We start from the raw sequence: 11,626 nt of genomic DNA, 5'->3' as shown, positions 1-11,626 counted from the left end.
ATTTCAAGAGAATGATAAAAATACATACTAAAACGTAAAGGAGTAAAAGAAAACACCATGATTTTGAGAAACACCATGAGGAAATGAAGAAAGAAAACACTATTTATATCTGGAAAACGTGTGCCTAGGCCTACGTAAGCTTACATTTCATTTGGATGTATTCAGCGCGTAAGTTTATATTTGATTTGGTAGTATTCAGCGAGTAACCTTACATTTGATTTGGTAGTAATAAGCATGTTACCTTGCATTTGAGTTGGGATTGATAAGCATGTACATATTAAGCAGACGGTGTGTCACTTTCTACTCAAGCAATTTAAATGAATGAATTAGATTCACACTCATTGAATACTTAAAAAAATGTCTGAAGCAACGCTTCATAATTTACATCTCTTATGTTTTATGAAAACTGCAAATACCCGCCTGAGTTGTCTCTCCTAAAAGGAGGGTAATAATTAATTCACGGTCACTATTTTTAGTTAAATAACACCCAAACTGATGCTTACAAAGCTGAAAGTGAGACTTGTTAAAGCAACTTTTTCTGGCAACATTGGATCCAGAAATAAGGCCAACTGAACAAATCCGAAACTATCATGATGATGTATCTCTGTCAATCGAACTGATTACCCAATTAAACAAGTGACCGAGTATTGCAGTGGCAATACAGTAGTTCCCAACCGATAGAAAACTGTGTTAGTGTTCGTCACGTGTGGTTGTTGGCAACAGTGTTAAGACTAAAAAGGCATTTAGGAGCTAAGAAATAAAAACTATTTTTACTTAATTTTCAATAGTGACCTTGACATACAAGCATATGTCATTTACACGACACATCTCTCATCATTGGAAACATTTTTGTGCACAATCAAGATAATCCATCAATGCATATAAAAGTTATAGAGCGTCCAGACCTTCAATAATCACCTTGACCTTTGACCGATAGCCATGGGTCATGTGCGCGACAAATAGTCTAATTATGGGAAACATTTCTGTTTAGTAATAAAAAAATCCTTGCAATTACACGTTAGCGGACAGAAACCAATTTTCACTTGGCCTTAAACAGTGTCCCTAACCTTTAACCGACAAGCATAGATTATGTGTTGACACATTGTGTCATCATGGGGAACGTTTGTGTGTATTGTACTATTTTATTGACCTGTCAAAACATGTTTCTGGCTTTCATGTTAATCTTACTAAGACGTGAACAGAATATAATGAAAGCCGGGAGCATATTTTGACAGGTCAATAAAATAGCACAATACCACTAAGAAAATCCATCAATGCATATAAAAGTTATTGAGCAGAAACAATTTTACTTGACCTTCAATAGTGACCTTGACCTTTGACCTACAAGCATAAGTCATATACGTGCGTTATTTACATATTGCCCTATATCCACAAACCTAGTTTTATGAACTTAGCTTGAATACTTTTCGTGTTTTAAATACTTTCTTGCATATAAATTGAGACATATGTAAGTTGTATGAAGGTTTAGTGACAGTATCCCAATATCAGAGATAATTACTCGTTAGATATTTCTGGCTCGACTTTTCGAAGAGAAATAGAGCTACTGCACTCTCCCCAGCGTCAGTGTTGGCGTTGGTTACAGGTTTTTGATAAAGTCAAATAGTTCTGTTACTATCAAGTTATTGACTTGAAACTTAATATATTTTGAATTTTGATGGAGTTATACCCCTTTTGTACTTAGAATTTTTTTTATTAAAGTTTTTGATAAAGTCAAATACTTCTGTTACTAGCAAAGCTTTTGTCTTGAAACTTAAAATATCTATTTACTATCAAGGTCTACATCAGGAAAAACAGTCCCATAATTCTGATTTGAATTTTTGACAGAGTTATGTCCCTTTGTGGTAAAACTTTTTGATATCATCAAAATCAAATATCTTTCAAATTGTAACTATCAAGTTATTGACTTGAAACTTAAAATATAAACAAATCCCATAACTTTGATTTGAATTTTGACAGAGTAATTCCCCCTTTCTGACTTAGACTTTTTTTTTTTTTTTTTTTTTTAACTGGCGAAGTTCTAATTCAGAGTCAAGCACTGGGAAAAGTTGAGCCCGCTGTCTTATGGGTAGCTCTTTTTATACTTTAATATCTATATACTGTAATTGGGATCTGGGTAGCTATGCCTTCATACAGTATGTTAGAATATTTGAGTTAAAATTAGAAGTGAACCATCTCTTATAACTCAAATTTATGAGTGGCAACACATTTATTTTATATATGTTTTATGTATGACCTCTTTGTATTGTGTTGATTAGATGTAAATAAACTAAATAAATATAAATAAATATGTAATTGCAGGATCATGATTTGCGGACGGACAAATGGATGGACGGAGGGCATTCCTATAGTCCTCTCCGGTGTTCCACCGGTAGGTGACTAATTAAAGCAATTAGATATTGAATGGGTAAACCGTCAACAGTTATCGAAGTATTTCGTTTAATGTTATATAGTTTATTGTAACCAGGTTATTCCTAAGGTAAGTGTGGTGTACAGTAACCATCAAAACTTTATTTTCAGTAATGTACAGTTTCTTTTCAGCAATGCCCCGTTACAACGCCGCATCCCTATTTCTAACCTGAAGGCGCTTAAACTGTGAGGCACTTTGTCTATGAAACATTTGTCAAATGACATCCGCTGTACGAGTTATCAGTTCAAAATTGATTCCAGTGATATGTAGAAAACTACTATCATACGTATAGAATTACTGGTTACCAGCTGGTTAACGATATCCTAGATGTAAGATAATTGTGAGCTACAGCGAAATCGCTGTGCTAGCTATACAGAGCAGTTGACATATGCAGTAAACATAAAATGAAATTACTGAACATCTAAATCATACATTATTAAACTTAATTGCAATGAGAATAGCATTTATTACTAAATTTAAGAAACTGCTAGGAATCTCACCTTCTAAGTTTCGATTCTGATTCGGCAATATATCTTATTCCATGAAACGTTGAGTTTCTACAAAATTCTATCACATCAGAAATGAATGTTCTTTTCATGCTGTATTTTCTTTCAAAATTTTCTTCTGGGTCCAATTCATTTGTCTTGGTCAGCCTATCCATTTCTATATGATCAATTGATACTTTATACGTTTTGGTAGGAACAAACTTAGAATAGCATGTGCCCACATTGTCCGTCATTTCACTTGTGAATGAATGAAATAACTGGTGTTAAAGTCTACATTAAGGCATCATTGGCTTTCAAAGTTCCATCTTAACCTTAGGCAAGCTAACAGGCTCATTTATTAACAATTATTGCAATGCGTATATAACTATGCTTCTAATGAATTAAATGAACACTACTATCTCTAACGATGCATAATACATTTGCTCTTTATTATACCCAATATTGCTAGTCTAACAGTAATTCAAAAATCAAGTTTCTTTCATCACCAAATGAGTGATTTAAAACTCATGCAAACGCACATAATTTTAAGGTTTTCATTGTTCTTTATTCCCATGTGTATACTTCTATTTATTACTGTATATTACTATTATCAACTTTATTTGCATTTTAAAACTTCACAAGATTGTTTTAGTATGAATTCGATGTTTCAAGTCAAGAGATATTGTAAATGCTACTGTCAGTATTTTCCTACAAAACGTCCTGAGTTGATTGTATACTGAAAATGCCTAGCCGCAACCTGGCATTGTCAGCCAGTCAGTCGATATTCGAAGCAAAAATGTGAATACAAAATGTCAATTTCCCTTTTTTCATCAATATCATATAACAAATAAATATAATTGTTAGCTTCCGACAAGTATTCCTGTTTTATATTTTTGCCAGTAAAGCAAACTCGTGTAAATGTTCAATGGTAATAATTACGTCATAAAGAGATTCTGTTATCTCATTCAACTGTCATAATTCCCAAGCCAACCGATTTTATAACTAGCCATGATATTGTGTAACAAATAAAAATCATTGATCTACTCGATTTTTTAATTAATGGAAGCAACTTCTTTCACGTGTATAAAAATCCATGAATAAGTTCCATTAACAAGTTTCAATGAAGCTAACAACACGTTCTAATTGCTTGTGTGTGGGTTTTTTTTTTTTTTTTTTTTTTTTTTTTTGTTTTGGTTTTTTTTTTTTTTTTTTTTTTGTTTTTTTTTTTTTTTTTTTTAGTTTGTACAAAGCTATTACTGCGCGTTGTCATGCCATTGCATAAATCTTATTAAAAGACGGCACTGGTTGTGGATACAGATTCGAATATCCGGTTCGAGTGTATCTTTTTGCCGAGTTATAACCAAGAGCCTTGTTACTACCAGAACAGTTATCCGAGGACCGGATCTTCCCATCTGCATCTACAAACAATTTCAGATACCGCATTTTACAATACAGATAGAAATTGAAAAACTTTCTTTATAGAACTCTTTCTTAACACAGTCTGTAATACAACAGCAAAAAAAACAACAACATCAAGACCATTTTTATAGCAATAACCTCTCTAGAACACCACCAGAACAACGATTTCTAAATGACAAAACTATTTCAGTTTTTATTGTTTTGTTGTCACCATGTATACCAACTGATGAAAATTTAAAGAAAACTTTTGTAGTACCAAAAGCTTTAAAAGACGAAAATATTTATGTGTTTGCATTTGAAGTCAATAACGTCCATTGCACAAAAGTGATCATTCTCTATGCAAACAATAAGTTCATTTAAAATTAATAATAAGTGTTGGGACAGTTTTAATACCTAGGGGCAGGATGAGTTAATGTCTTTTGAATAAATGAAGTATTTTGCTAAAATAGTTAAGTAATTACCCAAACAACGTTTCTGCGTTTGAGTGCTGTTTGAAAAAAGCAAAACTGATACTACGGGAGTTCATATCAACCGTCAAATTAAATTGTTAAAGAAATCTAATAAATTTGACAAAAATGTTTTGATATATGTTCAATCCCAGAATAAGTGCTGATAATCATATTTATATACATTTTAAGACATCATTAATAAAGATTTCTTTTTGTATGAATTATTTTCTATTTACACTAGATTCCAGACAGAAAGAACAGGTCCGTTGCCTGTGCAATATTCTGTAACATTCCACTGTTAATTCAAGATTTTATTTAACTTCTCTTTGTTCGATGCGCCCGTCATGCATAGTTAGAAATTAACATCGATTTTTCGTCATTGTGTAAGTTCTTAACATTTCTCAGGTATGGCAAGAATTTATCTTTACTTATGGTAAAGGAACGTAACAAGCGTTGCCCTTACTTCGAACCTCAATTCCTTTTTAGTCTGGTGTTTAGGGAATAATGACATTTTAATGGCTTTTTTCCTGACGTTTTCAAGAAATCTTCTCCTATTTAGACTTGAATAAGTCATCGTCATCAAGTATCCAAAAAAGTACTTCTATGAGAAACAAGGATAGATATACAATAGAAAAAACCATGTTTTAACAACGCAGCCTCCCGAAAACGCTACCAAGGGCAGTGCATGCATCGGCGTACATACGACCAACACACACTTCACAAAGTTAAACAAAAAGACAATAAGGAGGGCGCCACCTTGTAAAAGTCACTAACAAAAATACCATTGAGGAGAAAGAACCAGTTTATGGTACGCACCTTACTTCACTCGTACATGTAACCCCCTTTCTGTTTGAAGGTCACGGGACAGAGTAAATAATAGGTTTATATAGCCTCGGTGGAAAATAGCAACATTTGTCAAAGTGTAAACAACAGATAGACATTCAAAAATAAATTCACATTACAATGTTACAATTAATAAATGCCCGAACGTTGATCAACCTGACACATTTTACTTTCTTTAATAGAGGCAACCTAATTTGAAGTTTGTGCATGACCTCATTAACAAGCAAACTTTGATGCATATATATACAAGCATGTTCTTCCCAAATGTCATAAGCTCAAAACATAATTTATATGTTTCCTAAAATATAAGTATGAATAATGATAAATTGGTTTGTTCACTATACTCATTCAGGAAATTAGGGTACTGTCTCACAAATTTGAATCGATGAGACAACTGATAAAATACAATATTAGAAGTTCTGCTTTCGTGGATACAAACTGACAAGGGTTTTACAAAGTTGGTAATAATACTAACTATTGAAACTGAAACAAAGAAAAGAAGTACATTCGTCGTTCGTGTCTCGAAGGCAGTGTAAGAACAGAGCATTGTAGTGTTAATTAAACCATGTAAAGGAAACTTTAGTATAAAAAGCACATGTTGCTGTAAGAATCTTTCTTTCTAAGGAACCAGTCTGAATTATCTCATTTCCTTCATACTTTTGATATATAATCTATTCTGATGTTGTGTTTAATAGTTCTATTTAACTGACATTTGTTTCTTTTTTAACTATGGGTGGTTTATGCCCGAATCATGCGTCATTTCACTTGAAAATGAATAGACGGATTGAATACCTCTAACCATAATTCATGAATAATCTTTAAGAAAAATGAGTCTTTCCAGGCAATTATACATAACTGCATTAACAAACTCAGAAATAACACTTTTATATTACAGTTACAAATTACCCTCACCACTCCTTATACAAATGTTGGTTCGAAATTCCGTTTAGGATGGTAGAATTCTTCGTGTGAGGTAGCTACCAGCTCGTTCTTCCCAGATGCGCCCCGTTTGATATAATGCCCGGATGTGTAGCTAAGGTCTTCCTTGAAAAAATTGCAAAACGACACACGTATGACATAAATTGTGTCGATGTGATCTAAACCCAACATAAACAAATTAACAGTATCTATAAGGAAGTAAAGACTTCGGTGTTTATTAACCAAACGTTTACATACGCACAGAACTTGATATATATTCAGCAATAGGTGTTTGTATAGTGTACGAAATTCATACATGTAGTTGCAAAATTTAACGAAAAAAAGGATTAACTGAGTAAAAGCTGAAAAATACTTGCAATACATTAACTAAGAGAATACCTTAAATTTTCCATCTGTCATTTTGTGAAGATCATGTAGGGAAACATGTGGGTTTCTTATTAGATATTTGATGTGGTTGTCTGACATGTATATAACTGCTGAACTCCTTACAATGTATCTACTACATTCTAAGTTTCTGGGATTACCTAGTTAGCTTAGTGGTAAAGGCTTAGAATTGAATAAAGTGCATACACACGTAATCTATTCTAATATATATTTAAACAACAGTTTTAATGAAAAGCGCGTTAAATACAGAACGCAGTCCCTGGCCCAACAGAAAACGTTTGTAGTAATTAGATATATACACAATAATAAATGTAAAAGTTAACACATTTGATAGACCAGAGCAAACAAACAAAAGAAGAACATAATTGGAACACCGCCTTGGACAGAACAGTCCGTGGCAAACCTTTGGAGTTTACACAGTCTCGGAGCATAATTCAAGTTGGCACAGACAGGAGATTAACACATTTGCTAACAAAAATGTAAGCGTGTAATAATATATCAATAGTTAACTTAGGGAAACATGTAAACATGGCAGAGACAGAGTTATAAGTAATCAACATTTATAGAATAACAAAATAGGCCAGAATCAAAATGATATAAACTTAACTGTACACGCTCTGTAGCGCATATTATTGCTTAGACGTTTAGTGCACTCCTTGATCATTATGCGGGATGTGTTAAAACTTCACCGTGTTTTAACATGAAATCAAAGGGGGGTCAAATTCTCAATACTAAACTTCAGAATGTCTTTCTGATCATAATTGTACTAAAGATTAAAGCATATCCATGTGTGTTAGAAGCTCCCTGTGATAAACGGTATCAACCACTACCACTAAAGCAAGATATAGCATCACCGTATTAAGAATATCTTCCATAAAACGTGAAATTCAGTTATTTGCCTGCGTATCTAGAGAAGGTTTGCAAGACATTACAGAAACAAACCTTTGATCACATTGCATCCATTGATTTTTCAGATTATGATTTGATAATGTTATAGTAAATTTATGCTTGTAAATCGTAGACACTTTATAGTACCCTGTCAACTAACGGTAACATTGATATATAGGTTGAATGTTACCAATGCTAATCCAAAGATATCATATTCGAAATTTATCAGTACACAGTCATTGCAATATAACAAACAATTACAGATGGTCAAGATGAGATTATATATCACATTTCTATTAAGAACCTTTCTGCATCACAAAAACACATACAACAAAATGTTTCTGTTATTCCACGAATAGTGGTACCCAAATCGGTTTGCCTACTATCAATTTTCGTGTTTTTTTTTAATCAAAATGTCGGGACTAATTGCATTGCTGATATTAGTTGTTTATGAATTACGGATGGTTAAATAGCCATCGTGGTAAAAGTTGGATTTAGACAGACTTTGGGTGTAACTGAGGATAATCCTCACAAATGTATGACAGTTCAATCTTTTATAGATTATACCTGACAAAAAAATAAGTTTAGAGATAAAAGAAGCAACACTGTAACATCAAATGAATATATACTGAATGAATTGAAAGTAATTTCGAATTCCGCAAGCCTTATAAAATTTGATAATTATTGCAAAGGCGCCGAGTAGGCTGTCCTGTATAAGTTAGGCCGAATTCATAGAAAATGTCAGTAACTTTTTTAGTGTTATTAGAGTTTTGCTAAAGAAGTTTTCAAATGAACAGCTAATTAAATCAGACAGTTTAATTGCTTTTTGCTGGACTCGATTAACCAATCAAACATCAGCAAAATATCATACTGGAAATTTATGCTGTATTACGTGTAATATTGTAAAGTTAGCCAATAATAACACGTTACGTTTAATGTACATGTGAGTGTAAACAGCAATAATCAGCTTAAAACCCAAAGTTACCTTTACTTTCGGTAATTGAGCGCTTCGCTTCCAAAATGGACCATGTTTCACTGTGTGGAATTTTATCTATGAGTTGTTACATATATTTTATACTGCCTTCAGATAAGGCTGATCTTGATATGGCTAGACATTTATCGGTCTATCTACCTCAGTTGAAACTGCCAATCGAATGGTTTGTAGGTATTCATTTTTTAACTTTATTTCTAAACTTATGTCGTGGAATTATCCGCTTTGTTTGCATTATAAATGGTCACGCTCGACTCTTTAAAATAGTCTTCCAATAATTTAAAAAAGAAGTTTTGCAGGAATTAGAGACTTAATTGTGTTTTTCTTTCTAAGCCTTTTTCAGTCCTTCTTCTTTTTAAAGTCAAATGATACTTACAAACAATGATAAGAAATGATAATATATATTTAGAATAACTGGTGACCGCCCAATGAATAACATCGTTGATATCATTCCATTGCGGGATTAACGAATTACGTAACTAACAAACCGGTTCAAAACTAGTTGCAGAGCAGCAGACGTATGCAGAAAACTTATGATTATTGAAAACAAATAAATATATTATATTATACCAGATTTATATAGCGCCCTTTTCATGATAAATACGCTCAAAGGCGCTTTACATATAGCAGACGCAGCCACACAGGGCGCGAAATTCATCCTCTACTAGTACAGACACAGAGCAATCTGACCAGAGGGACAGAGTGAGATAAAGCCCACAGAACAGATAGAGAGAACGTTTTAGATACAAACGTGTGCGGCTAACTTAGCCTAGCTCTTTGCGAATAGACAGTCTGGTTCTTTAACGTGCCCGGTGTATAGCACCGATACACGCGAAGCCGTCTTTCCTGAGAAGAACCAGTACAGGCCTCTAGTTAGGTGGGAGACACTCCATAGCATCTCAGAAATTTCCAGTGCCTGGACCGGGATTCGAACCCCGGACCTCTGGATTGACAGTCAAGCGTGTTACCACTAGACCATCGGCCCACCTGCACCTGCACCTAAATGGACATTTAAATTATACACCATTAAGCTAATTTATGAACCACCGATCTGCAATAAGAATTAAGTTTACTGGTGCCATAAGATACTGCTTAGAACATTACCTTCTAAGTTTTGATTCTGAATCTGCAATATATCGTATTCCATGAAATGTTGAGTTCCTACAAAATTCAGTCACATCAGAAACGAATGTACTTGCCGTGCCGCTTTTTCCTTCAGATTTGTTGTTTTTGTCCAGTTCATATGTTCTGTTTAGTATTTCCAGTTCTACATGATCACCTGATACTTTATATCTTTTAGTATGAAGAAACGCAGAATTGTATTTATCCACATTGGCTGCCATTCCACTTGAGAATGAAATAAATTATTGAAGCATTAAACGTTCAAATCTAAGCATGTGGTTTTTTAAAAGAAGAGGACATAATAACGATGCATAAAACGTTTTACTCTGTACCCTTAATTCCTATGACAGCAGTCATTTAAAAATCAATGTTTCCTATTACTGACTGAAACAAAAAAGATATAATATTTACAATTGTTTATAATGTCGTGGGTGATATAAAAGAAAAGGCTTTCTCGTTGTTTGATTCCCATGTGCATACTTTTGTCTTTGTTTTATTATTATGAATATGTATATATTTATTTCAGACGTAAGTTCTGGAAAAAATATCTGTAAGTTATTGCACAAATGACTTTGGAATTATTACACTGTTGTATTTAAGAATCTAAATGATTTGTTATAGACACTTTTTGATGTTTCCGCTACATCCCATTGCTCTCATTACACAGAAATTTTTAAAGGAACATTTTGATTTACCGCAGTTGCTTAAGGAAAGAACTTCTTTTAAAGCATTTCGATATAATATATTTTTATTATTTTAGAATATAGAAGAGATACACGTAATTGTATATCCAGACTTTCACAAAGCTGTTCGTTTATTTCTCCAAAACGGCAATGTTTTATATAAAAAAAAGTTGTTATTGTCGGTTGTGCAATAATATCCGAATTAAAAATAAATACAAGTGTTAATCATACATTTTATCAGTAACATTGTCATACATAAACAACTTGTTGCCTCCTAAGTCTATAATCCCTGATCATGTAAAATTGCATTAATTCCATGTCATAGATCCGTCTATAGATTCTGTTATTTCTATCAATACATAATTTCCAAGCCAACCGATTTCTAAAAGCGTTATAACTAGCCATTAAATTGTGTAACAAATTGAAAAGCATTGATCGACTATTGATTTTAATTAAAGGTAATCATTCCTTTTACGTTTATAAAAATGCGTGAATTGCTTCAACTAACACGTGTTGAATGAACCAGCAGAACATTCCATCCATTTACAATTTTAGTGCCTTTCATTTTACCAGACGTACGTTTGGACGTACTAACCAGATCTAGCAAGCCTGAATAATGTGTCACGTCCATACAATTACATATATTCAAATTGATTTACACAGGGAGGACGTAATATGCATAACTATGTTGTTCACAGTAAATGTCTGGCAACAACATTTCTCTGTCACAAAAGCAGAAATAGTTTTCCATCAAACCATTTTCAGTTTGCCTTTTCTTACGATTTAGGTATAACTAACATATTTCAGTTCTCTTGTGGTGTATACTGTCAGGTTACATCATATACCATAAATTGTTGAGGAAATTTAAAACCGAGCTCTTTTATAGACAACAAAGGAAATCTAAAACCGAACTATTTTAAAAAAGAGACACAAAGCTTAAACGATGAGAACAAATGGGTTTTAGTCAAAAGCGTCCATTTCGTGAGCGTACAAAT

This window comes from Mercenaria mercenaria, chromosome 1, assembly GCF_021730395.1.
Source record: "Mercenaria mercenaria strain notata chromosome 1, MADL_Memer_1, whole genome shotgun sequence".
NCBI lineage: Eukaryota > Metazoa > Mollusca > Bivalvia > Venerida > Veneridae > Mercenaria > Mercenaria mercenaria.
This window is presented reverse-complemented; position numbering follows the sequence as displayed.